General features: G+C 42.3%; 1 protein-coding gene across 2 annotated transcripts in view; it reads right to left on the bottom strand.

The window, feature by feature from the left end:
* SNTG1 (syntrophin gamma 1) overlaps positions 1 to 26,447 on the bottom strand; it is a 460,317-nt gene that overhangs the window by 316,325 nt on the left and 117,545 nt on the right. The window contains exon 2 of one of the 2 annotated variants that reach the window (XM_060035135.2): positions 3,028 to 3,102. The exons of the other annotated variant lie outside the window; for it this stretch is intronic. The gene's annotated coding sequence lies outside the window, so the exon portion shown is untranslated. The remainder of the gene's footprint in view (positions 1 to 3,027; positions 3,103 to 26,447) is intronic. 2 annotated transcript variants of the gene reach the window in all.

Below are 26,447 nucleotides of genomic sequence, written 5' to 3'. Positions count from 1 at the left end.
TCATAATGTGTATTCGCCTGGGAGAGTGTTCATAAACTTTTATTTTGGAAGAAAACATCTCTACTTACTCCGAGAGGATATTTTGAAGTGTCTTGTAAATGTTTGGGTTCCTAATTTTACAAAGATACTATAAAAGTTTAATATTAAACATAAACAAAAAATGTCACAGCTGACGCCACCAGCTGCTGGCGAGGATACAGAACATCAGGCACTCCCCTCACTGTCGGCAGGAACTGGACGACAGCTTTACAGCTTCTTACAAAACTGTCTATATTCTTACCATGGATGCAGCTGTCGCACTAGCAGGTATTCAACCAAATGGTTCAAAAATGTATTAAACCTGCACCTGAATGTTTATAATAGCTTTCTTCATAATTTCCTTCTTAGGTGAGTGAATAAACAAACAGACGAAGGAATAAACATACATCTATAGAGTGGCATATGACTCAGCTTAAAAAAATCACCTATCAAGCCACAAAAAGACATGATGAATCTTAAATACATATTGTTCAGTGAAAGAAGCCAGGTGAAAAGGCTTAAAAACTGGACATTTGGAAAAAGGTAAAACTGCAGAAATGATTAGAAATCAGTGGTTTCCAGAAGGTTAGAAGGAGGAGAGCTGAGTAGGTGAAGCACAGGGAATATTTGCAGGTGGTGAAAGTCCTCCCTCTGATACTATAGTGGTGACTTCCTGACACGGTGCATTTGTCAAATCCTGTGGAACCTGGCAGCACAGAGGGAACTGTAATGCAGATTAAACCGGTGGCGGCTGCGCCGTTGGTGCCTGTGAGTGCACGGTGGTTCCCCCTCCCATGAAGCCAGCCCTGCCCCTGTTTCAAGGTCAGTGTTTGCCCAGTGAGCTTGGAGCCCTGCACTTCGGCTTGGTACCAGCATCTCTGAGTCTGCTCAGGAAACCAACAAGCCTGGACCAGCTGGACTTTGATGACTCCTGCTCTGTGGGAACGGCAGAGGCCATGCTACCGATGGGCCCTTGTACACAGCGGAGGGGAGCCCTCAGGGACGTTAGGAGACAAGGCACCGACTGCAGCAGGGGCTTTATCACCTGGGCACAGGGTGGCCATCCCCAGGACTACTCCAGCCTGCAAGCGAGGAAGGCAGCTGCAGTGCAGAAAGTAGGAAGGCCGAGTGGAGGTGGGAAGTAGGAGAACTCGGTCCACACTCACAGGAGAGCATCACAGCCTCATCAGTTTGCTGCCACATTCCAGGGTTCCTCCAGTTCTGTCCTGCAGCTACGATACCACACTCAGCATTTAAAGTGATAACATGTATGAGACTTTATTTTAGAACTTTTCGTTATTTCCTTTATCACCAAAGGCATCTCACAGTGACCTGAAGACTTTCCTGTGAATCTTCTTCACAGCCAGACACAGATGCATAAACAGACTGTGTTTTAAGCCCTGAGAGGCTGCCAATAGGTCTTCAGCAGCCAGAATTATCCAACTTTCTCTTGACTGAATTTCCCAGATAAGGGAGAGATGGGATTATCAAGACTAAAGCAGCCTAGACTAAAATCTGTCCATTTAGGAAAGCAATGCCAGGAGCTTCCAGAAATCCACCCATACGGACTGGGAGCTGGAAAGGAGAGTAATAAGAGGAATTGACCCTCACATAGCAGACTTTTATCTATGGGAGGATGTCTTTGAAATACACAGAATGCAACTCCAGAAACACTGTCATCAACTTATTAATTTTTCTGAAATATTTATTGGGACCCTGTACATGTTGGCATGATAGTAGATGCTGGAGTCACAGAGAGAAACTAGAGTGTTTTCCTTCAAACTCTCATGGAAATAACAATAAACGAAAACCGTAACGGAAGTCAGCATTCCTCATTTCCACCTCAGAGATCAGGGTCCCCAGACACCAGGGCTGGAGCCACACCTCCCCCTGGCTGCAGAGTCATCAGATCCCCTTGTAAGCAAGACTGGTGGAGTGCAGATCAGAGTTATAAAGCATGAAGAAAGTTGCTTGAATATGAAGTCAGTCTTGGACTCAAGACTAAGCGTCTTTGCATTTGACAATTGTGTCATTTTTTCCATGATAGACAATACAGTCGGCACAACTAGAAGTAGAGATGTTTTACTAGTGAAGCCAGTGGTTCTAACATCACAAATATGCCTGAAAGGACTGGGAATTTGAATAACAAGTCCGGAGGCAAATGCGCCAATGGAAGCTACTTCCTGTGAGCAGATGTGACATTTAACACAAAGAGGGGGCAGAGCAGGGACAGATGAATCCAAGTACAAGGTCAAAGGTCTCAAACATCTTCACAGCACAGAAAAGCAGCAATAGCTTCAAACTTACCAGTTCAGATATTACGTATTTGTATTATAATAACCTTGTTTGGGCAATTAGAAGGAAAATGCCCGGGAAGGCTGAGACCCCCTTAGCCTGGTGGGCAGGGCAACACGCGCCATCCGGGGGCAGGGGACCCAGCTGCAAGGGCGGCTCACACAGCGGCTGCCCAGTGCGCTCTTGTTCGTGGGGCTGTTTTCCATTCAGATGGGAAAAGCCAGTCTAGCTCTAAATGTGGACAAACACGTGGGAGGCACAAGTGAAATTCTACAGGTCAGGGCAGAGACTATAAGAAATCCATCAACAGTGCACGCTGAGACACGTGGTTTGTAAGTACTCCGTGTGAGAGCAGGCGATGCGGGTAGAGTGTGCGTTATAGACCAAGTGTAGCATTTGTCCTCCTCATTTATCCTCTCCTGTGATTGCAGAAGGTGTGTCGAGGCTAGGAATAGCCACCCTAAATGAAGTTCCATCACCCCCTTTACAACTGCCTTTGCCCCTCTCATCATTTATAACATCTGACCTGTCCTGGGCTGCAGTCGGGGTTTGCAGGGTACGACACTTTGAAATCCTGTAGAATGGGCTTTGCATAATGTGAAGTGAACGCATACAATACCTGATGTTGGGAAATTCTAAGTAGGTAATAAATAACATTCTCTGGCAGAGCAATAACTTTACTCACAATGACTTATTGAAAAGTAACGGTCTTACTTGAATTTCAGTGGAGTAATATTTTCCTTTTGCGGAGGTCACTTCTCTGGCAATCTCAACATTCTGGAGGGCAGTCTAGATGCAGAAAGCAAAAATAAAGGCCTGTGAGCATTCCAAAGAGAAAGAGTGAAATCTCTACACTGAAATTTACTCACTTTATCCATGAGGAACACATGCGTCCCATTCACACTTATATCACATATAATTTCACGACATTTTCTTGTCAGTTTCTCTCAAAGCCTTGTGAATCATCAAGAGGAGAGATAAGAATACAACAAAGGAGGCAAAAATATGCAATGGGAAAAGACAGCCTCTTCAATAGATGGTATAGGGAAAACCAGACAGCTACATGTGAAAGCATCAAACTGGACTACTTTCCCACTCCATATGCACAACTCAAAATGGATTAAAGACTTAAATGTAAGACCTGAAACCAAAAAATTTCAGAAGAAAACATAAGCATTATGTTCATAACATTAGTTATAAACATTAGTCTTGACATTAGTCAAACATTACTCTGACATTAGTCTTGGTAATATTTTTTGGATATGTGTCCTCAGGCAATGGAAACAAAAGCAAAAATAAACAGAACAGACCATATCAGGCTGAAAAGCTTTTGCACAATGAAAGAAACTAACAACAAAAGAAAAAGGCTGCCTACTGAATGGGAGAAGATATTTGCAAACGATATATTCAATAATGGGTTTATATCCAAAATATACAAGGAACTCATATAACTTAATATGGGTAAAAAAGCAACCAGTGTACAAAATGGGCAAAGAATCTGAACAGACATTTTTCCAAAGACATACAGATGGCCAACAGGCACATGAAAAGGTGCTCAGCAACACTGATCACCATGGAATGCAAATCAAAACCTCAATGAGATGTCACCTCACACCTGTCAGAATGACTAACAAATAGACAATAAAAATCAAAGAAACAAGAAATAACAAATCACAAAGACAACAAATAACAAGTGTTGGTGAGGATGTGGGAAAAAAGGAACCCTAGTACACTACTGGTTGGAATGTAACTTGGTGCAGCCTCTATAGAAAACAGTATGGAGGGTCCTCAAAAAATTAAAAATATTCAGTCTAGGTATCAGAAGATCCAGCAAATTGACTTCTGGGTATTTTTCCAAAGAAAACAAAAACACTAATTAGAAAAGATATATTCACTCTTAGGTTCACTGAAGCATTATTAATAATGGCCAATATATGAAAGCAACGTAAGTGCCCATCAATGGATGGATACAGAAGCTGTGGTAGAGATATACAATGGAATCCTACTCAGCCACAGAAACGCCTGGAATCTTGCCATTTGCAGTTACAACATGGATGCACCTAGACAGTATTATGCTGATTGAAATTAGTCAGACAGAGAAAGACAAATGATATATGTCATTTATATGCGGAATCTAAAAAAAAAAAAAAAACAACAAGCGAACAAAGATAACAAAACAGAAACAGAGTTACGTATACAAAGAACAAACAGGTGATTGCCAGAAGAGAGAGGCTAGAGGATGAGTGAAATAGGTGAGGGAGATTAAGAGGTGCAAACTTCCAGTTACAAACCAGATGAGTCTCAGGGATGAATGTACCGTGTAGGGAATATAGTCAGTAATACTGTAATGGCTTTGTATGGTGACAGATGGCAACTAGGCTTATGCTGGTGGCCAATTGGTAATGTATAAAAATACTGAATCACTATGTTGTACACCTGAAACTAATATAATATTTTAAGTCAATTATATGTCAATGAAAATAATCCAAAATCCAAAAAAAGAAGCAATAAGGTAGTAACTATATCCCAAGTAGCTAATGTCATAAGATGAATTTCTGTAGAACAGATTTTAGGGAAATCGGCTTTAAAAGCAGCACAAAAGTATATTTGGTAAAATCTGCCCAAAACTGTGTCTGCCAGTAGTTGGCATTTAGATCTAAACTGCCAATGTTGCAGCCTTTAGAATTAGACTCCAAGTTTAAATCATTGATAATATTTAAGAGCATTCTTTGTGAGGAAAAGCCTATTGATTTGATGCCAAGAGGCGATTACTATTTTTAATGAGACATAGCTATTAGCTCAGTTTTATAATGCGGGAGAGGGGCTGGCCTCTGTAAATCAAGGCCTCAGCAACAGACTGCCGATTCTCAAGGCTGGAATGATGCTGCTGCCTCGGCCTCTTAATTTTTAATGATCCCATTTATGTTATCTGTCCTCTCATGAACCCAACTGTAGTTTGGAAAATAATACTTTAGTAAAGTGAGAGCCAGGTGAGATGTCGTACTGAATAGAGCAGTGATTCTCAGGGGAAGATCCAGGGAGGGACATGCAGCTGGTTGCACAGGAGTTGCTGGTATAGTTCAGCAAAGACACATCTGATTCACGAGATACATTCAGATTCTGAATCTGATTCAGATTTAAACAGAAACCTATAAATACGGCTATCTAGTAAACTTCCCGGAGAAAGCTGAACCTTGGCCAAGTCGGGAACCCTAAACTAGAGTATAAGCTCACGGGCTGCGGCGGGAATAATTCTGGAATAGCTCCTAGTTCCTGCCCTGGTGCACGCTGTGGATGACGCCCTCCCTGTGACTGTGGGCTGAGCTCGTGGCCTCGATGTATTGATATCTTACTCATGCGATGAGGTTCCATTAGATGACAGAGGTGAAGGGATTTTGCAGCTGTAATGTCCCCAGTCAATTAACTTTGAGTTAAGCAATCTGAGAAGGATTGTCCTAGGCGGCCAGTCTTGGTCAGGTAGGAACTCTCACAAAGGGTCAGAGATTCACACTCTTCTTCCGGCTTTGCAGAAGGGAGCTGCCTGGCTGGGAGATGCCCACACCCCCTATAAGCTCAGAGCAACCAGTGGCTGACACACACACAGGGAATGGGGAAACTAGTCCTACACACAGGGAAAGGGATTCTGCCAATGACTCAAACGCACTGGGAGAAAGACCCCAAGCTCAGGAGGATAACACAGCCTGGCTGATACTGTGATTGTAGTTCTTCTTTAACCTCTGAGTGTGTGGAAGTGAAAAATATTGTGACTACTCTATGGTTCGGTGCCACTGCCTTGGTTCACGCTAAGGCACCAGTTTTACTCGCCATTGCTCTTGCACCTGGTGCAAATGTGAACACAGTCCAACGGGGATATAAAAACTTAGTGTTATCATGAATACAGTTTTGACCTCTCAGACTTGCTAAGAGGGTCTCACTCCCCCTGACCCCAACACACACACAACGTCCTGTGGACACCACTTTGACAAATATCACTGAAGTGAATTCAGACAGAAATGAGCTTATAGTTAAGTAGAAGAGAAGAATCTTATATATGCTGCATATCAGAAAGTAATAAATGACATGGAAGTCCAAAGTGCTCTGGGAATCCAGGGGCAGGTGAAAGTATTTTCCTTTTAGTAGGATCCCAAGAAAACATTCTTAGAGGAGCAAATGTTTTACAAATTTGGAGAAGCATAAGACCTAAAATGGTAAAACTCCTACAAGAAAATACAGGAAAAAAAGCTCCTTGAACTTGGTCATGGCAATGATTTTTGGATTTTTTGACACCAATAGCACAGGTAACAAAAGCAAAAATAAACAAGTGAACAAGCAGGGCTACATCAAACTAAAAAGCTTATGCACAGCGAAAGAAATAATTTAAAAAATGAAATGGCAACTTATAGAATGAAATAAAATATTTGCAAACCTTCTATCTGATAATGGGTTAACATCCAAAATATATAAGGAGCTCATACAACTCAATAGAAAAAAAATCGTATGATCTGATTTCAAAATAGCCAAAGGCCCTGTCTAGATATATTTCCAAAGAGGACATACAAATGGCCAACAGTCACATAAATATGTGCTCACCCTTGCACACTGTTGAATGTAAATTGGTACAGTAACTATGGAAAACAGTATGAAATTTCATCCAAAAGTTAAAAACAGAACTACCATTTGATCCAGCAATCCCACTTCTGCATGTATACCTAAAGGAAATAAAATCAGTATCTCAAAGAGATACCTGCACTGCCATGTTCACTGTAGCATTATTTACAACAGCTAAGCCAGGGAAAAAACCTAAGTCTGTTGACAGATAAATGGATAAAGAAAACGTTGTATATACATATAATGAAATATTATTCAACCATAAAAAATAAGGAAATTCTGACATTTGTGACAATATGGATGAACCCTGTGGACGTTATGCTAAGTGAGAGACACGGAATATTAGTAAACAGCTCTAATTATGACCAAACCGGACACCAAGAATCCCAGAGACAAAGATAAATGGAAAATGAGAACACAGTCAAAAGCATAAACAAATGGTAAAGGACATCATTTGTGAAGAAGTATTAGCATAAACAAAGCAATCGGCAGATACTAATAACATTGGAACACGTACAGAATCAGAACTGTAAAGCACTGCAATTATCATTGGCAACTATGAAACACAAAATGACTGCGTAGAATATGGTTAAAAAATTGAAAGGTGAATTAGAAAAAGAAGCTGTAAGAATAGACTCTATCAAAATTTATCAGATAGCTTTGAAAAAGAATAAGACGAACTTATAAAAATGGCATACGTTATAACCAAGGATTAATGAAGAGCTGAACAGTGAAACCAGTGAAATCAGTGAATTAGGCAGATCTCAAGCAAATACTCTGCAAGTGGAATAAAAACAACCCAGATGTGGAGGTTATGAGAGGTTAGACACTAACGTGCATCTACTCTGAGTTCTGAAAGGTGAGAACAGACAGCCTGGCCAGAAGCCATCTCTGAAAGGATAATAACGAAATTTTCTAGAACAACGAGGAAGATTAAGTCAGTTTCAAGGTCATCATATTTCAAAAATATAACAGTGGAGAGACACTATTTAAAGACATAATGGTTAATAATTTTCCAAAATTGTTGAAATAACTAGCCCTTCAGATTCAGGAAAATTAAAATAATAGAGATAATTAAGAAGACAAACACACCTAAAATATCACATTGAAACTTTATAATAGTATAAACAAAAAGAAATATTAAATTAGCCACAGGGAAGAACCAGATTACCAACATCACAGCTTTATTCCCAACGTAAAGTATGGAAGGCATAAAAAGAGAATTAAACCATCAGAGCACTGAAAGAAAATAGCTTTTACCACGGAAAAAAACAAGCAAGATTTTTTTATACCAGTAAAATTTTTAAAAATGTGTTGGCAAGTGACCCTTATTAAAAGATGTCGTAAGTGGTCTTGTGGAATTTTAATACAAATAAAATAAAACTCTATTCTGCTTTGGCTTAGGACGTAGAAATCTACACACACACACACACACACACACACACACACACGCGCTCAAGATGAACACTCACAGGGAGTCTGGCTGATGGAGGGTGCGCCACCTATAGCACTTCTTTACCCTCAGAAGAAACTGACCATGGTACACCTGGGACAAGCAATCCCCAATGTGAGCGTCCCGCTCCCCTCCAAATGCCCTTCTTCTTCACCACCACCACAACTGCTGAGTGAGTTAGCTGATGCCTCTTTCAGCATTGGGGTTCTCACACTTCCTGATTTCTAGCATCGCACAGAACAAAGGTTTGCCTCATAGATGCTTACTGATTGACTGATGATCCTAACCATCTCAACGGGGACCTTATAGAACAATATATTACCTTAACGCCATAACGAATTGTGTGACATTTTACTCTGGCGCCAAAAATGATAGCTTTCATTACAATATACAGCAAAGCCACAAGGTTTTCTGTTACATGTGAAAATCTTCAGACATCATTAACTGAATTTGGAAATACGGATCCAACTGAATGAAATTACTGAACTATTCGAGTTTACTCATCACTAAGAATCACTGTGAGTCTTCCTGCAAACTGTCTCATCTCCTTTAAACTCCAGGGACTCACTCTTGGCTCTAGTGCTTTGCAATCTTGGCAGGTATCTGGGGGATGTGCACGGTGGGCACTTGAAAGATAATTAGCCATTTCTTCAAATAGTACCATTGTAAAGTAAATTCATCCCTCAGTCCTATAAATGGAGAGGCTCTTTCTTTTCTCCCTTGCTGAACTCTCCAAGAGCAGACCATATCATGACACATCTTATGAACCTGCTCTTGTTTTTTAGGTTTGCACTAATGGACTCTCAAGAAAATTGTTTGCAGTAATTGCAGCATATCTTTGGGAATTTTAACTGAGTCAAATGTTGGCAGACATGACACAGGCATTCTGTTTTCCAGGTCAATAACATTTCATACATTGCAGCCCTTCTGGGAGGGCCATGCAGCAGTATGTATTAAAGCCTAAACCATTTCCATCCTTTTGCCTAAGCAGGGCTTAAGGAAATAAGTCACATCAACAGATATCCATGCACAGGAATGTGTACGACAATGTTATATTAAAAACAAAAACAGATCACATGGCCAAATACGAACCATTGGTTAAAAAAGTGTGTTACGTACATTCAGGATAATATTTTGTTGCCATTTAAAACTCTTTAGAAGCTTTTTGATGACGTAATTTCCCCATGCTGTATGTCTGCTATGGACTGAATCGTGTCCTCCCAAACTTCACATGTGGAATATCCCACCCCAAGGTGACCGTACTTGAGACAAGCTGTGCCCGGATCCCTGACCACTGGACAGTGGGAGCAGCAGGTGCACTTCGCCTTGAGCCTGTGATCCCAGACGGGACTGCAATAGAAACTAAGACGACGCTGACCATCTCCTCTTTCTCTGGGCACACGGCTTCCTCTGCCTTTCAGATCGCTCCCTTCTCTCGTCTCTTTCCTCACCAGTGATACTTTTTGGTTCTTCTGTTGGTTCCAGCTGATTTCTCCTGCAATCCATACATTTTGGAAAGCACGGAGCCTCAGCCTTCAGAGCGCTTTTCTCCATACGGTCTCTTCCAAGGTGATGCTGTCCAGCCTCAGAGTGTCAAATGCCCTCCCGGTGTCAATGATGCCCCAGAGCAGGATGCAGGGCCCTGCCGGGCCTCTCCCGGGACCTCTTCGCACAGCCTCTCATGGTTTGCTCCCTGCCACTTCTTCCAGGCCCCTGCAGCTGCGACATCCCATCAAGTGCATCCTCCCAGGTGAACCGGCACCAACCGCTCCACCCTTCACCCTGCTGTCTTCATTCTCAATACTGCTGACTGCAATCTAGTGCACTATTTATTTATACGATTGCTTACTTAGTGACTGTCCTCTCCATGAGAAGATAAACCCCTACTACAGTCTTTGTTTTGTTCACTGCCACGTTTGCACACCTACACTGGCGCATGGAACATAGAAACCACAACTCCAACATCCGCTGAATGAATGAGGAGAATCCACTGTAGGCAGGGCTGGGGGGCGGGGCAGCGGTTGTGATGCTGAGACGTCAGTGCTGTGAGGCGGGGGGGCGCAGATCTTGTCATTTACACCAGGATGGAGGTGACCAGGCAGAGTGAAAACAGTGTCTTAGCCCGTGCTCCCCTCCTAGTCTCTTATACTGACACAGCAGCCCTCAAATTCATCTCCCCACCTTCAGCCTCACCATAACCCCCTCCTCCTCCACGCTGCCTGGCAGGACTTTAAACCCAGGACACTCAGGCTGTATAGGAGGGTCCTCCGTGCTGACTACTGCGCTGACATCATTCTGAAGCGGTTATTTTTTCCCCAAGCCTGTTGCACTTGAGGTTGCTCTTCACAAATCCCTTTCCGAAGCCCTAAATGCTCTGTGAAAACCTGCTCTCATTCAACAGACGGTTCAAATGTGTCTGTTCTAAGGATGCTCCTGGTCTCTTGCTCGTTCAGGTGCGCTGCCACCACCTCCTCTGTGCTCCCAAAGCCAAACCCTGATGCACTTCTGTTGGTCACCGTGGGTCTATCGGTTTATTGGCTGTTCATCATAACCGATGTGAGCACAGGGATAAATCCCACTCATCTCTGAGCCTCTCTCAGCCCAGACCTAAAATAATACTTAACTAATATCAAACCAATGCTCCAGTAAGCAAATGGAAACGCAGATGTGGAGTGTAATGAGGAAGAAGAGAAGGAAAATTCGAGAGGACGGAGGGAGATGAGTGGAAATTGTGTGAAGTTTATGAAGTCGTCCTCACAGAATATGGAGGTTACAAAGGAGGTTAAAATAACCCAAGTCCTGAGCTTGGAAGAGCAGGTAAAGAAGGAGGTGTCAAGTAGTGATAAACAAACAAACGAAAAAAAACCTTAGGAAAGACTGAGCAAAGTGGTGGCATCTACGTTTTAAGATTTCATTTTTCATCAAATGATTTAAAGAGAAAAAACTATTCCTATAATTGAAACATCTGGAAATTAGTTACTGCTTTTCACAATTAACGATGATTAGTGATTTTGAGGTAGTTCTAATTTTAATAGAATATAAAGGATCTCTTCCTAGTATTCCATATTTTGTTTTATATATGTTCTTTTGTCTAGACAGGAACACTATAAAGAAAACCAAAGAAAATTTTGAAAGACTATGTGAAGTATAACTAATGAGAAAACATCATAAATGCATGAACAGACACATGAAAAACAATAAATTGTTCTTTTTCCCATTTATCTTTTTAATATCTGCTTCATATAATGGCAGCTATGAACAAACTTCTCTATTGGTAAACACACAAACAGAACCAATACATCAATTCAAATCATGACAAATGCCTACAAAAATGAAAATAAAAATCAAGGAAGGGACTTCCCTGGTGGCGCAGTGGTTGAGAGTCCGCCTGCCGATGCAGGGGACGTGGGTTCGTGCCCCGGTCTGGGAAGATCCCACATGCCGCGGAGCGGCTGGGCCCATGAGTCATGGCCGCTGAGCCTGCGCGTCCGGAGCCTGTGCCCCGCAACGGGAGAGGCCACAACAGTGAGAGGCCCGCGTACCGCAAAAAAAAAAAAACCAAAAAAACAAGGAAGACTAGAGTTCTTCAGCTGTATTCTTTTATGTGATATTTAATAAATATTTGATTTATTTATTTATTACCATATGATAGAATGTTATTTAAGAACTGCCAAGGTTTTAATATAAAATAGAATTCAGTTATTAATGCACATAGGATAAAATAAAACCAGACTTCTTTCAGAAAGCTCTAAAACAGAGTCTTGGTAAGGGGAGTGAATAACCGTGACTACGATTGCCACTTTGAGACTGTTTCTTGTTGACCGGGGTTGCGCTTTGCAAGAGATTAGCTTTTCCCATCCCTCAGCGGAGCAAGCCTGAGAGTCAGGTAAAGTTCATTTCCAGGCCGGCTCCCGGGTTGACACAGTCGGACCCGAGGAGGTGTTTCTCATTGAGATCACAGGAAACGACCAATTCGAGATCAGATCTATGCCATGGCTTCTGTTTCTTGGATCTTTTTTCATTGCAAAGAACATGAAAGAGGCCTGAAATTACTCTGACAACCACTGAGAGAATATCATCAAAGCTGGACCTTTTTTTATAGTGATTTTGCATAATTCTAGTCTCCTGTCCAAAGTGAGTCCTGCCATCTATGCTCTGAATCTCAGCTCTCTCAAAAACCATACCCCATAAGTTATTCATGGATTCCCTCTCTGTTATCTTTCATGTAACCTTTCAACAGTTTTTTCTCCTTAAGTACACCTACCTCAGTGTACTGTATCTCAATTTTTAAAATTAAAAAAAGAATGCACTCCACCCACTCAGGCCCCCTGGCTATCATTCTACCTCTCCTTCCCAACCACAGCAAGAATACTTGAAACTGTTCTCTACCCTCACTGATTGCATTTCCCCCAGATTCCACTGAAACATCTTCCTCTTCTCGTATTAGCTCTGCATAGCTGACTAACCTGGGTGACTCATTCAGCTCCACTGGTTCAACTATAACCTGTGTCGTAACAGCTGCCATAAAGACATCACACATTCTCATCAATTCAAGGATCTCACCTTCTCTGAAAGACGTCCTGATGTTTACCCACTACCATCAGCACAGGTTGCGTTTCCCACATTTTATGCAATTGACTGAACCTTGGTAAAGCATCTGTTTTCTTTATGTTGGCCTAAGTAACTCCTACTCAACAATGTGGACTAGTTAAGCCCCACCTCCTCACGGACAGTCTTCCCAAGCGCCCCAGATTGGAACGGCGGTCTCTTTTCTTTGCTCTTATAACATCCTCTGTTTATTATGTTGATGATTCTTTTCAGGGGTTGATTTGTGTCCTCCAACTAAATATGTTCAAATCCTAACAATAGCGCCTCAGATTGTGACCTTATTTGGAAACGGGGTCATTGCAGATGTCATTAGTTAAGATAAAGTCATGCTGGAGTAGAGACAGCCCTTAATCCAACATGACTGGGATCTTTGTAAGAAGAGAAGTGATTCACAGGAAGAAGGCCATGTGACAGGGAAGGCAGAAACCAGAGGGACGCAGCTTCCAGCTAGGCAGTGCCAGGCATCCACAGCTCCCACCAGAAGCTGGGAAGGGGCAGGGATGGATTCTAACACCCAGAGTCTCAGAGGGAGCTGGGCCCTCTTGAAATCTTGGTCTTGGACTTCTAGCCTCTAAAACTTTGAGAGAATAAATTTCTGTTGTTCTAAGCTACTCAATTTGTGATACTTTGCAATTGGAACCCCAGGAAACTAGTACAGCTGTTGGTACTAGAAAGTGCGGTGCTGCTTCAACAAATACCTAAAAATGTGGAAATGCTTTTGGAACTGGGTAATGGGTAGAGGCTGGGAGACTTTTGCTTAAGAGAAAAAGCCTGAATAGTTTCGAAGAGCGGTTGTTGGAAATATGGACATTCAAGGTGCTTCTGCTGAGACTTTAGAAGGAAATGATGACTGTGTTATTGGAGCATTGAGGTAAGGCAATCCTGGTTATCAAGAGTCAGGGGACGTGGCTGAATTCTACTCTGGAGTGGGATTAGAAGCAATGAACTTGGACGTTCCACTGAGGTCTCTAAGCAAAGCATGGAAGGTGCACACTGTTTTCTCCTAGGTGTCTGCAGTAAACGGTGAGAGAAAAGAGATAAATTCAGGGGGTAATTGTCACTAAAAAGGAGCTAGCACTTGCTAACTTGGAAAAGCCTCAGGCCGTGTGCTCTAGAGACCAGCAGGCGTGTGGCTAGAGGACTGTGGACAGAGAGATTTGGTGTATGACTCACGGACACGACCGAGCATCTCCACAGGAGCCAGGGTAGAGACGCGTTATACAGGAGTGATCTGTGGAGGACCCTCTCCTCCGATGGCTTGGACGCCATGAGTTGCACAAAAGGCGAACAAAGTTTCTGAGTTTTATACCAGTAGAAACACTGCCAGCATGGGTGAGAGAGAGAAAAGAGACAACGTGAAGGAAGAGTGACCCCAAGGGCAGGGCCACAGATTCAGAGGCCTGGCCACACGGGACCTAGGGCTGAGGGCAGAGCTGCTACCCCAGGAGGCCCAGAGGGTGGAGCATCAAGCCACAGAGAATTACTTTTTGAAACCTAATGGAATTTGCCCTGCTGGGTTTTGGCCTTGTCTGGGACCCATGTCTCCCTCTTTCCTTCTAATTTCTCCCTTTGAAAGGGGAATATCTACCCTCTGCCCATCCCACCATTGTGGATACCTTGTTTTCCACAAGTGGAAGTGGATACCTTAGAAGTGGATACCTTGTTTTCTAGTTTCATAGACCCCCAGAAGGACAGGATTTGCCCCGATAAACCACACCCTGAGCCTCAGATGACGAGATTTGGGGCTTTTTGAGTTGATGACATTTGAATGGGATTTTGGATTTAGGGTTAATGCTGGAACAGTTACAACTTTTGAGGATGTGGGATGACGGAATGGATTTTGATGATGATGGTGATGGGGGTGATTAAAAGAATATGTGGAGGGCTTCCCTGGTGGCGCAGTGGTTGAGAGTCCGCCTGCCGATGCAGGGTACACGGGTTCGTGCCCCAGTCCGGGAGGATCCCACATGCCGCGGAGTGGCTGGGCCCGTGAGCCATGGCCGCTGAGCCTGCGCGTCCGGAGCCTGTGCTCCGCAACGGGAGAGGCCACAACAGTGAGAGGCCCGCATACCGAAAAAAAAAAAAGAAGTGGAATAGCCAAGTGCTTACTTTCTAGGTCAAAATGTAAAGCCCACTGATACAGACGGAGTTTATCGTAGACGCCTCTCTGATCATATTGCTAGCCTTCACCCCGGAGGCAAATGCCATCATAAACTTGTTGATTTCCAATTTCCATAGATTTCTTTCCTACACACGTGAATACTTAAGAACTGTATCATAAATATCTGACATTTGCCTAGGAAGTGTATGCTCTAATTTTTTTAAAGTTACTCACTAAATATATCCATTGGAAGTTTTATATTATCTTATTTTGTTTCATTTTTTCTATGTGTTTTTCTGGCCAACTTTTTTTATTAAACATTGATTTATTTAAATTTGTTCCCCAAATGATCTCACCTACTTTTATACCTTTCTGGGGTTACATTAAATTTGTAAATAACAGCAAAAATTTAAGTTTAAAGCAAATGAATATCTTCATAATCTTCCCAAACATTACAAACACCTTAAATATTGATTGAAGCCATCATCTCCCTACCTTAGACGATACTGTTGTCCAGCACCTTAGATCTTCCTTGTTTTCTTCACCAGTTTTTCTATCACCACTTATGCAGAAGACTATTCTTTCCCCATGTGTATTCTTGGTCTCCTTATCAAAGATTAGTTGACCATATATCCAGCAGATCTTGGTCAAAGGGTACAAACTTTCAGTTGTAAGAGGAACAGGTTTTATGGATCTAAGGTACCTCATGGTGACTACAGCTAATAACACTGTATCGTGTACTTGAAATTTACTCAAATAGTAGATCACAATTGTTCTCACCACACACACAAAATGGTGACTGTGTTTGGTGATGAATGTGTTAATTAGCTTGATTCTGGTAATCATTTCATAGCATATATGTATAAAATCATCACCATGTTGTACCCTTGAAATATATGTATATAATTTTTATTCAGTTATAACTCAGTAAAACTGGGAAAAAAGATACATGTGTAGAACAGTTAATTTATTTATTTAAGAAGAATTTCAGATGCTTGAGCAATCATATATAAACTGTTAAATATAGTCTATATGTATATATATTTCTTTTTATTGATCTTTCTTCATGTTTGTGGTTTCTGAAGCTGAAGATCTTTGTCTTTCCTCAACTCGAAAACATGTCAAATAGTGTTTCTCTCATTATCATTGTCTCTTTCTGAAACTGGCAAAAAATTTCTATGTGAGAGCATCTCATTTTTACTTCTTTGTTTCTTAACCTCTCAATTTCAATTTCCATTTTCAAGTCTATATTCAGAATAATTTACCTAGTTATATTTTATGGGGTATTAGGTATTCCTTTAGCTGTGATACCTTACTGATTATCCTCAGAGTTTTAACATGGAACCTTTTTTCCCAGATATTCATTTGTTTCTTTTTCAAATTTGTGTAAACAAATTATGTTGTGTTATTGTTCAAAATCTTGATTTCCATTTGTAACAACTACAGTAAACCTGGAGGACATTAGCTAAGTGAAATAACCCAGACAAGGAGAGATATTTTATGATCTCACTTACATGTGGGACCTAAAAATTCAAACTCACAGAAGCAGAGAGTTGCCAGGGGCTGTGTGGTGAAATTTTTGTGGGGTGAATACTACTGCTTTGCGATTAGGTTTTCTTCTGATCTTAATAACAGAAGTTTGTTTTCTGCTGTGATTGGTAATGGTGATTATGTGAAAGTGTGAAATCATCTTTGGTCGTTCTTAATCTTGAGAAACCCATAATATGTGAGTTGAGCGTGGTTTTTCCATAACACAACTGCGGGAACTTTCAAGTCTGAAACATTTCTCCACCTGGGACAGTGTACATTTAACCCCAGGGTCCTGGGAGGACCAGGTGTGATAACACTTCCACGAGCAACATCTCGGGCCCCACTCAGACCCAAGCCAACAGTCACGCTCCATGTTCTCAACATTTCTTTTTTGCAGACAGACTGATATTTTTTCTGTACTATACATCTGGATTTTTGAGCATCTTGGAGTTAAACTGAAGCTTCCGTTCAAAAATTTTAGGCCCTTGCTGACCCCTCCCGCTAGTTCATTTGTTGAAGCGCTACGCATCCCCTCGCCATGTGATGGCATTTTGAGATGAGGCCTCTGGGAGGTCATGAAGGTAGGGCCCTTAGGATGGGATCAGTGCCCTTAAAGAATAGATACCGGAGAGCTTGCTGTCTGCAAATGCAGGAAGAGGAGGTCCTGTGAGCACAGAGCAGGGTGGAGGCTGCCTAAAGCCAAGAGAAGATGCATGGAATGAAACCTACTTTGGTGGCACCTTGATCTAGGACTTCAAAGTCTCTAGAACTGAGAAAAATACATTTCGGTTGTTTAAGCCCCAGACTCTGTGGTATTTTGTTAGCCGCCTGAGCAGATTATCGCGCTTGCCCCATCTTCCGCATGGACAGAAAAGCAGGACTTTCTTCCGCTCTGCTGTAAACCCTTAACACAAGAACCCCGCCGTCAGCACTCCTGGCCCCAGAACAATGCTCCCCGCCCCGTGATAGCACCCACCAGTGCCTGCTACACAGTCGACACTCAGTAAGTCTCTGCTGCACGAATACAGACGCTTAATGGTATAAGTTAAGATACGAGCGCACGCAGAGAATAAAGTTGCCTGCCATGTTCAATTCTTCATGAAATGCTATTCCGACTCAATGTTAATCACGTGAATTCTTAGTGTCGTTGGGTGTTTTAGTAACTTCATTATCTGTCTGACCTGGCACAAACATGCATGAGAGTTAAAGTGATGTATAGTCACAAGTTACTAAACTGAGACATGAACGTAACATGAATTTGCAAGTTATGACCACATAATACCATAGAGATAAAACTGAGTTCTGTGACTCATGGGATGAACGTATGGGTAGAATGGAGAAAACTCTCTTTGAAAGCTGTGTAGTTTTAACTGAACACTGGCTATGAACCGAGCATGGTACTAAAAACATAAGCACATTACCTCGTTTACTTTTCAGCACTGCATAAGGCAGGTTCAATTACTTTCTCCACTTTATAGGAGGAGAAACAAAAAATCTAACTTGCCCAATGTCATAACACTATTCAGTCATGGTATTGGATTGGGAACCTAAGTACGGGAGCAATATTCATTCATTTATTTCAATGTTCATTTGTGTAGGCCCTTTTGAAAGAATGTCAATAGTTATTATTGCTGCTTTTGGACTCATAAATTTTAGCAACTTTGCTACAGGTCTGGATGAATGCGTCCTACAAAAGGGTTTTTAATTGTGTAAGGTAACCTCTTTTTAAATTTCTACAACCTCTTCTCTGAAGACGGAAGCTCTTGTTGTGAGTGAGACATTCAAATGCACAAGGTACTTCCTTGCTCATGCCTTAATCACAGGCATGGATTCACTCACTTTGTGCTCCGTGTGTGTCTGCCTCATTCCCCTTCACTGTGGGTAATGGATGGAGAAAATGAACATATCGGTACTGATACTGAGATAAGCAAATAGTTTCTCTATGTAAATCTTTTTTTCCCCTGCAATATATTAGTTGGTTTTGTCAGGTGTGATTCCTCATTAGAGGGTAATTAGAGTCCCACAGTAGAAACTCAACATGCAGTGCTATTCAGTTCAAGTGATTTAAAATTTGATCCCTCACGTTTGTTTGCACTAAAAGACATTTCTTTAGGCTTTCTCCCCAATCTAATGACCAGTTTAGCATGATAATGACGCACATAAACTTGCAAGCCGCCTAAGGAATACAGAAGTGATACTGGAAGCCGTGTTCAGATGCAGGGGCTGGTGGCCACACAGATGCATCAGTCAGATAAACCAAGCAATCTGACTGACACAACATACTGAAAGGGAACCCAAGAAAAATAAACGGGGGTATCATTTTCTTGACTAAAGAGAACAAGTCTTAATGGTTTGCTTTTTGGTCAGAGAGTTCATAGATTGAGTTAACACTGGAAATATAAAGATATTAGGTTTGCGCGTTTTGATATGAAGATTAAAACTTAATCAAAATAGCACTGAAAGTGATAGGAAACCCACTGTAGATCTTGAATGTTCTATCAGGTCAAAGCTGGGTCTGGACCAGGAAGCATCCGCAGACACTGCAGGGCAGCTGCCGGGCCCCGGGACAGTCAGCTGTAAGAGGATTCCAGCCAGAGGAGACCCTCGTGCCCCGTCAGGGGCCAGAAGGGACAGCCTGCAGTGGCCACTTGTGACTGAACCCCTTGCCTGTCACTCAAGATGAGGAAGCCTGATGGTCTTTACTTTCAGTTTTACTCACTAACCCTGTAAGTTCATTACGACCTCAGTGCCACCTTACTATTCGAAAAGCAACAGCGAACTGCTTTCTAAAGCGCCTGTCTCATGGAGACCACACATCTCAGTCTGAAGAGGGGGCAGCAGCCTCAGTTTCCATGTCTGCACCCAGAGAATCGCTGCTTTACTGTCTCCCAGGAATTACTTCCTTTCTCTTGTAAAGAATCGATCACCTACTGAGTCAGGACACACGATGCTCTCTCTGATATGGTACCTCAAATTTCCCCATCCTTATCTACCAGGCGACTGGAACTTCCAGATTTCTATCTCTGCCTGCACAGGCTCTAAATCCCCTGAACTTCTTTGCTATGGTTATGATTTTAAAAGCTTGCCACCTTCATACTTTCCACTCCTGAGGACAAAGCTTGCATCTAACTTGGCCTCTTCTGGTCCTCGCAGCTCATGGATTCTATTTTGCTCGCCCACCTTCCTGTCTAACCTGGATAATATTTTCAATTGTTTCAAATGTTTCTTCACTGACAGTGTCAAGTCCCATTCCTTCCTTCTTGAGAATCATCAACATTAGGGTCTGTATAATACAAGGAAAAAAAAAAAAGTATCTTAAGCCTCTGTCTTCTGAAGTTAATACCCATCCCTTTCTCTTCCATCAATATTCAACTTTTTGCAAGGATATACTCATCTAATTTCTCACTATTGGTTAGTTATTTATTATTAACTTATTTTACTCAAATTTATGTACATTCTAATGAACAATTATGAAAAAACCCTCATCTTTGTCCCATTCAAACTAGTCTCTTCTCCTGTATCTGTTATCATTATAAATCTCCTCACAAAACTAGTCTGACTTAGCCAATTTAATTTGGTTATTGAGTCCGAGGACCTTTGTCTGAGAGTCTTAGAGATTTAGTCACATGGTCCTTTCAGAAGTTAAAATCACCTATTTTTACTACTGAGCAGTGTAGATAATGACATCCCTGAAGGTTCCTGCCCTCTCTTATTGCCCATCCCTGCACCTTCCCCAGCACGTGACCATTTGTCCTTAGGTGTATTGGCCCAAGAGGGCTGCTGTGGCACCAGCCATCAGGCACTCACACGACAGAGTTAATAGGGTGGCAGCAAAGGGTCATCAGGACAGCCAGAGACAGTTCTTCTTATGAGCCTCAGTTCTTTAACATAGGTCTTGCTGGCCAGAATTGAGTCACATGCTCTTTTCCAGATTAATCAATAGTATAGGGAATTCTGTGACTCTGTTCAGTTTGAAGCGATCATTTTTTTATTCCCTGGGTTAGACTCATTGACACATGAACCAAATAGGATTTCTGTTGGTAAGGAAGACATGCATTTGAGTCAGAGTGAGGGTAATTGTTGGGCTATTGAAGGTATCTGCTAAAGAATGACTTCCGTACATACTCACCATGCCTTCCTAACTTGACGTAATAAAAAAATGGCTTACTAAAACTAATAATTGCTGAATAGCATTATGATGATAATGATTATCCTCTCAATTTATTTCCCAATCCTATCCTATGCCCTCTCTAATATGCTCAAGATGACCATTAAAAACAGAGTCAAAATATGCATTTCCCTTAGTATATTTTGTTCCTCTGCTTGGCCAATCTCCCATGTTTTCTAACGCTTTTAGATGGATATCCAAGGGGTGAGAGCTGCCAATTACTGAGCCATGAACATTTACTATAAACCAGGAATAACAAATATTTAACATTTACTATTATGTCTGAAGAATGTTGCTAAGCATACTTACTTAAATGTGTTCATTTACTATAAACCCAGGTGTCTTCCATGTGGGACACTCATGGGCACTGAGAATTTACAAAATCTGCCCAAGGTTACTAACTAGGAGCTGAAGGGTGTGGATTCAAAACCAAACCCTGGTCTAATGTCAGAGCCATGATTTTGAATGCTGTATGGGAGGTGGCCCACCTCATTCTCACAGCTCTACAAACTTGACAGTATTAGCCCCATTTCACAGAGCAGGAAGTGGGCATTCAGAGATGCTCAATAATTTGGCCAATGTCAGAGCTCTCGCTAGGCAGAACCGAGACCCGGCTTGGGCTTGTCTGGCACTAAAGCCTGTGCCTTTAGCTCACCATCTTAGGGGCAGCTAGGATGTTACTCCCTCTATGAAACGTTCCTTAGTTCTCCCAACACCAGTATGCCTCTACCCCACACGGCACTCCACACGAAGGCAGCGAGCAAGCCGCGCGACGAGCACTTACACGCCTTCCTACCGGCACTCAGCGTTGACGTGGTCACGTGGCACCTGCTTGCTGACTCAGCGCACCTCCTGATGCGCTCAGCACCATACGATGGCCGCTGAGCACGTGAGACAAGGCTTCCCAGTCTGGCGTGCGCTGGGCATTTTGAGTGCCATACAAGGGCACTTAGCACACCTGGCCCTAGGCCCGCAGCACCTGCGTGACGGGCACCAAGGACACAGCCCACCGTCCAGTGGCATCTTTCTGTGACACCAAACATGAGCCCTGCGAGTTTACATCTTTTATGCACAGGACCTTGCACACTACTTAGTACGGAGAGTGAATTCAATCGTAGAGTACAATAGTTACCTTAGTAAAGTAAAAAAAACCTTTATAGTTTATGTGCTTGTCACTGAAAAACACATGTCCTAGTACCACATATTTACATACTACATATTCCCAGACACTAATTAAACACTTGAGTGATTGCTGTATGACACACATTCATAAACACACGAAGAAACCTGATGCCTGTTTAAGGAAACAGAAAATAAAGGGTGATGATACTGAACCAAATTCACCTTCTCCTTCAGTTATTCGACGCATTTTTTACTAATAATGATTAAGCCATTCTGAGACTGTTTTGAGGGTGGAAAAACAAGAGATGGTGACACTTATATTTAGAAGTTCCCATTAATTGCTTCAAACGGGGGCTTAGATTCTTAGTCGAGATTGAATTTCACAGTTAGAGGAAGAAATTGATTACTGAGCTCCTGACATTAAAAGTACACGTGCTCAGCAATCCGCCTCCCAGGCTAACAAGATCCCTGCAAGTTACTTCTTACTCACATGATCTCCTTTAAGAATTCTAAGCCTTTCAAGAATAAGCAGTTGGACTCATGTACAGTGGCAGCGACAATCTGAGCACCTTCAGGTGTGGCTTTAGATAGATCACTAGATAAGTAATTATTTCATGGTATCATTTATGAGATTGTACACTATGAAAATAAGATAACACGTGTTCCAGGCAAGCAGCTACGTACCAGCAAGAAGAATTTGCTGTCCAGTGACAAACCCTTTGATGAAGAAAATACCTGGAAAATTCTATGAAGTATTGAATCCCATCTTTAAGAATAAGCCCCACCCTCCTACTTTCTTCAGCTGAACACTGTAATTTTAGCAATAGGCTTAAATGGGGAGGGCAATTTCTTTAGGAATTTGGCAACTACCTTCTCCATCGCTGCAAGGCACAAACGGAAGGAGGGCAAGCCCTTCAGAGGCAATCTGGCATGTAAATGGGATGATTTTCTGCAGTATTTACCAATGGTTTGAAGCTCTATCAATCATTTATAAGTAGATGGTTAAAAATAAAGCTTCCTTGTCTGTTCCATTCGTGGGAGGCCCATACTGCTCCTCAGCGTCTATTTTTAGAAGTCAGTTTAACTGACGTACAGTTTTAATTTATGCCTTAGAAGCATCAAGTACTATTTCACACAGCTGATAAGAAATTTCTAAACATTCAGTTGTTACACCTCTCCTTTAGCACAGATGCCGTTCACAAACTGAGACGGTATTAGGGCTACTGTAACAAGCACTGCAGACTGGGTGGCTGACACGACGGAAATGTGTCCTCTCACAGTTCCGGAGGTTCGCACTCTGAGGTCAGTGTGCCGGCAGGGCTGGTTTCTACCAAGGCCTCTCTCCTTGGCTTCTGGTGGCCATCTTCTCCCTGCATCTTAACAAGGTCTTCCCTCTGTGTCTGGCTGTGTCCCGATCTCCTCTTTTTATAAGGGCAGCAGTCCTACTGGACTAGGGTCCACCCTAATAACCTCACTGCAATTTAGTTAACCTCTTCAGAAACTGTATCTTCAAATATGTTCACATTCTGACCTACCGGGGCTTGGGACTTCAATATATAAATTGGCTGGGGGTGCAATTCAACCCAAAACTGAGGGTTTTTTTCTTATGCTAAGAAAAATAAATTAAACTAGAAGTGCTTCTTCCTTTGGTTTCCTTGATACCACTGTTTCCTAGGAAAAAACAAAACAAAACAGTGCTCTGGTCATACCTAAGGGGTAAACGTCATTCTGAAAGGAAGTTTTTATATAAAAATTATGAGAAGTAATGAAGAATCCCCAGCTTTTTGAAAGTTTGCTTTATGCCACGTTATTTTTTTTATAAATGACCTACATTAGTATCTGTTTTCACTAACTGAAAGAAAGCCAAAGAGAAGTTTCACTCTTACGAAAACAGGTGAAAAGTGAAAACAGCATTCAGCGTTTCTTCGCAGGAGCCCTTAGAGGCTGCGCCGCCCTGAGCAGTGAGGCTGCTCTAGCAGGCTCCTCCCCTCCCAGGGACCGTGTTCAGCATCCCAGCATCGGCCGCCCCAGCCTGGGACTGTCTGTGTGCATCTGTGCTTCATCTCCATCTACTTCGTGCACCTGTGAGCAAGACAGGTCCTAAGCTAAGTGCTCTTCACTTTAGCCCCTTAGGCTTAGGGCTCTACCTTGGGACGGCAGGAAACCTTCATGGGGTCCCTCAGCAGGCTGACATTTCACCATGTATAATGTACCTGGTAAAAGACTCCACTGCTGCTTTCTTAATATCAGGATATTCTGAAACACCTCACCTCTTCATGTTTTCGGCGGTAGGGAGTCAGCTAGAGAGGCTTTAGCTGGGTCTAGCGGCATCATGTTCTCGCTCTTGTACAACTAGTTTACCTACTCATAATCGGGATTCACGTAAGACCTGTCTGGTAACCTAGTCTCTCCTTATAAGGACACTGAAACCAGCAAACACATTCCGTTTTCTTGAATTTGTCATTTCTTTTCTGACAGCTTGAGTATCTATGCTTTTGAACATCAGTGCAACCGTGTTGGAGCTCTGAGCAGTACAATCACCTCCATCGGCTGACTGCCTTTTTTTTTTTTTTGATAAGCCTCTGTAACTTCTAGATGAAAATGGGCAAATTAGGTTTCAGATGAGTTTCATGACTTCTTGGAAGTATGCAGCTTCCACAGCGAGTGAATCTGAGACATTACACCCTGGTGATCTAATCTTCACATTCAGTATTGAGGGCGTTATTTTGCCACATGCTTCTGCAGAGTCCTTTAATCTTTACCACAAGCTGGACGCTATGAGCTGCTTGAACCCCTGGAGTGTTCGTGTTTAGCGCACAATAGACACGATAAATATGCGTCAAATGAAGGTACTGCCGTCCCATTTTATAAGCAAAGAAATTAGCGTCACCTCTACTCCTGTGAGAGCACGTACAACTCAGCGTCCTACCAGAGGAAGCACTAATGCTGGACTTTCCCAGACAGATCTCTGCAATGTCTTCGCTTTCTTCCCTATTCCCCCTTAACCGATCATCAGCGCTTCCACACGCGTCTTCTGGTCCCTGGGGTGTCCCAGCCTCTTCACAGAGCCTCCCTGTCCAGACTCCGCCCTCCCGTTCCTTCCTGGCCTGGTAGCCAAAATGATCTTTCTAAAGTATAAATCCAAATGTCATTTATATGTGGAATCTTTAAAAAAAAATGATACAAATGAATTTGTTCACAAAACAGGAACAGACTCACAGACATATTAAACAAACTTATGGTTACTGAAGTGGGGGAGGGATAAATTAGGAGTCTGAGATTAGCAGGTGCAGACTACTATAAATGAAACAGATAAACCACAAGAACGTACTGTGTAGCACATGGAACTGTAGTCAGTATTGCATAATAACCTCTGCTGGAAAAGAATCAGAAAAGTTAGATAGATAGAGATATGTATAACTGAATCACTTTGCTGTACGTCTGAAACTAACAATATTGTATTCAACTATACTTCAATCAAAAATAAAAATAAAGTATAAACGGTATTCCCTATTCAAAAGTCTTCAAGTTCTCCAAATTGCCTTGAGGGTGACTTCCAGACAGCTTAGCACAGTCTGTGAGGCCTGGGACCTACCTCCTAGCTGTGTCTGGGCTGCTTCTCCCCACTCCCTTCCTGCTGCAGCTCCAGAAAGGCACCTCCTCTCTGCCCTCCCATCCCCACGCCCTCTCCAGGCACGTGAGCACACTGGACCTGCTGCCTGCTAGTGACAAGCCAGAAGCAGTTGCCCGTCTCACTGTTTGCTTTGCAAGAGGAGCAGACGTGGGGGGGTGGTAGGGTGCACATGACCAAGCACATGTATATGGCCTGAATTGTTGTGGGTTTTTTCATACTTATCCAAAGAAGGTTTGGATTAAAGAGTTTGAAAAACACCAGATGCACGGCCTGGAAGGTGTGTGTCTGCAGAGGAGACCTCGGGCCCCGAAAGCGGCACTTCCCTGCGCGTGGAGGCGAGAGGCCAGCAGAGCCTGCCTGCTGACAACCCCCCTGAGAGTGGGTCCTCACCCAGCAGTTTCACTACCAAAACAGAGTTCCTATTAGCTTTCCCATCCAGAAACGTAAACTTAGGACTTAGAGTTAAGATAAATATGTTTGCCCTACTGAATTTGTTCTCCCTTCCCGTTTGGTTTTAAGCTCAAACCCTGCATTGTTTTCATGATTTAAAATTCAAACTCTTCTTTTTGGTACAGTCATAATCTCCTGGTTCAAATCCTGGAAAAATTCAACACCTGATTATTCTAAAATACTCTGCACAGTACAACCAATGTAAGTCAATATTATTTATTTGACTGAATCAGAGAGTATCCATTACCCTCCAAAGCACTTAAACATTGCTCCTGACAGGTTCCTTTAAAATTATTTTTCTATTTCTTTGTAAAATTTTGTGTATGCTGATACCTGGATGAGCTTAAGTTCCCCAGAAGGTACTTGGTTTCTGTGTACTGTGTGTAGAGCTTCAAGGGGCCTTAGAGACAATCTAGCTGCAGTGTCTTATTTTACAGATATGGAAACTGAGACTTGAAGC

The sequence above is a fragment of the Delphinus delphis genome, chromosome 17, assembly GCF_949987515.2.
Source record: "Delphinus delphis chromosome 17, mDelDel1.2, whole genome shotgun sequence".
Taxonomy (NCBI): Eukaryota; Metazoa; Chordata; class Mammalia; order Artiodactyla; family Delphinidae; genus Delphinus; species Delphinus delphis.
Note: the sequence above shows the minus strand (reverse complement) of the source record. Positions and strands in the feature narration are given on the sequence as shown.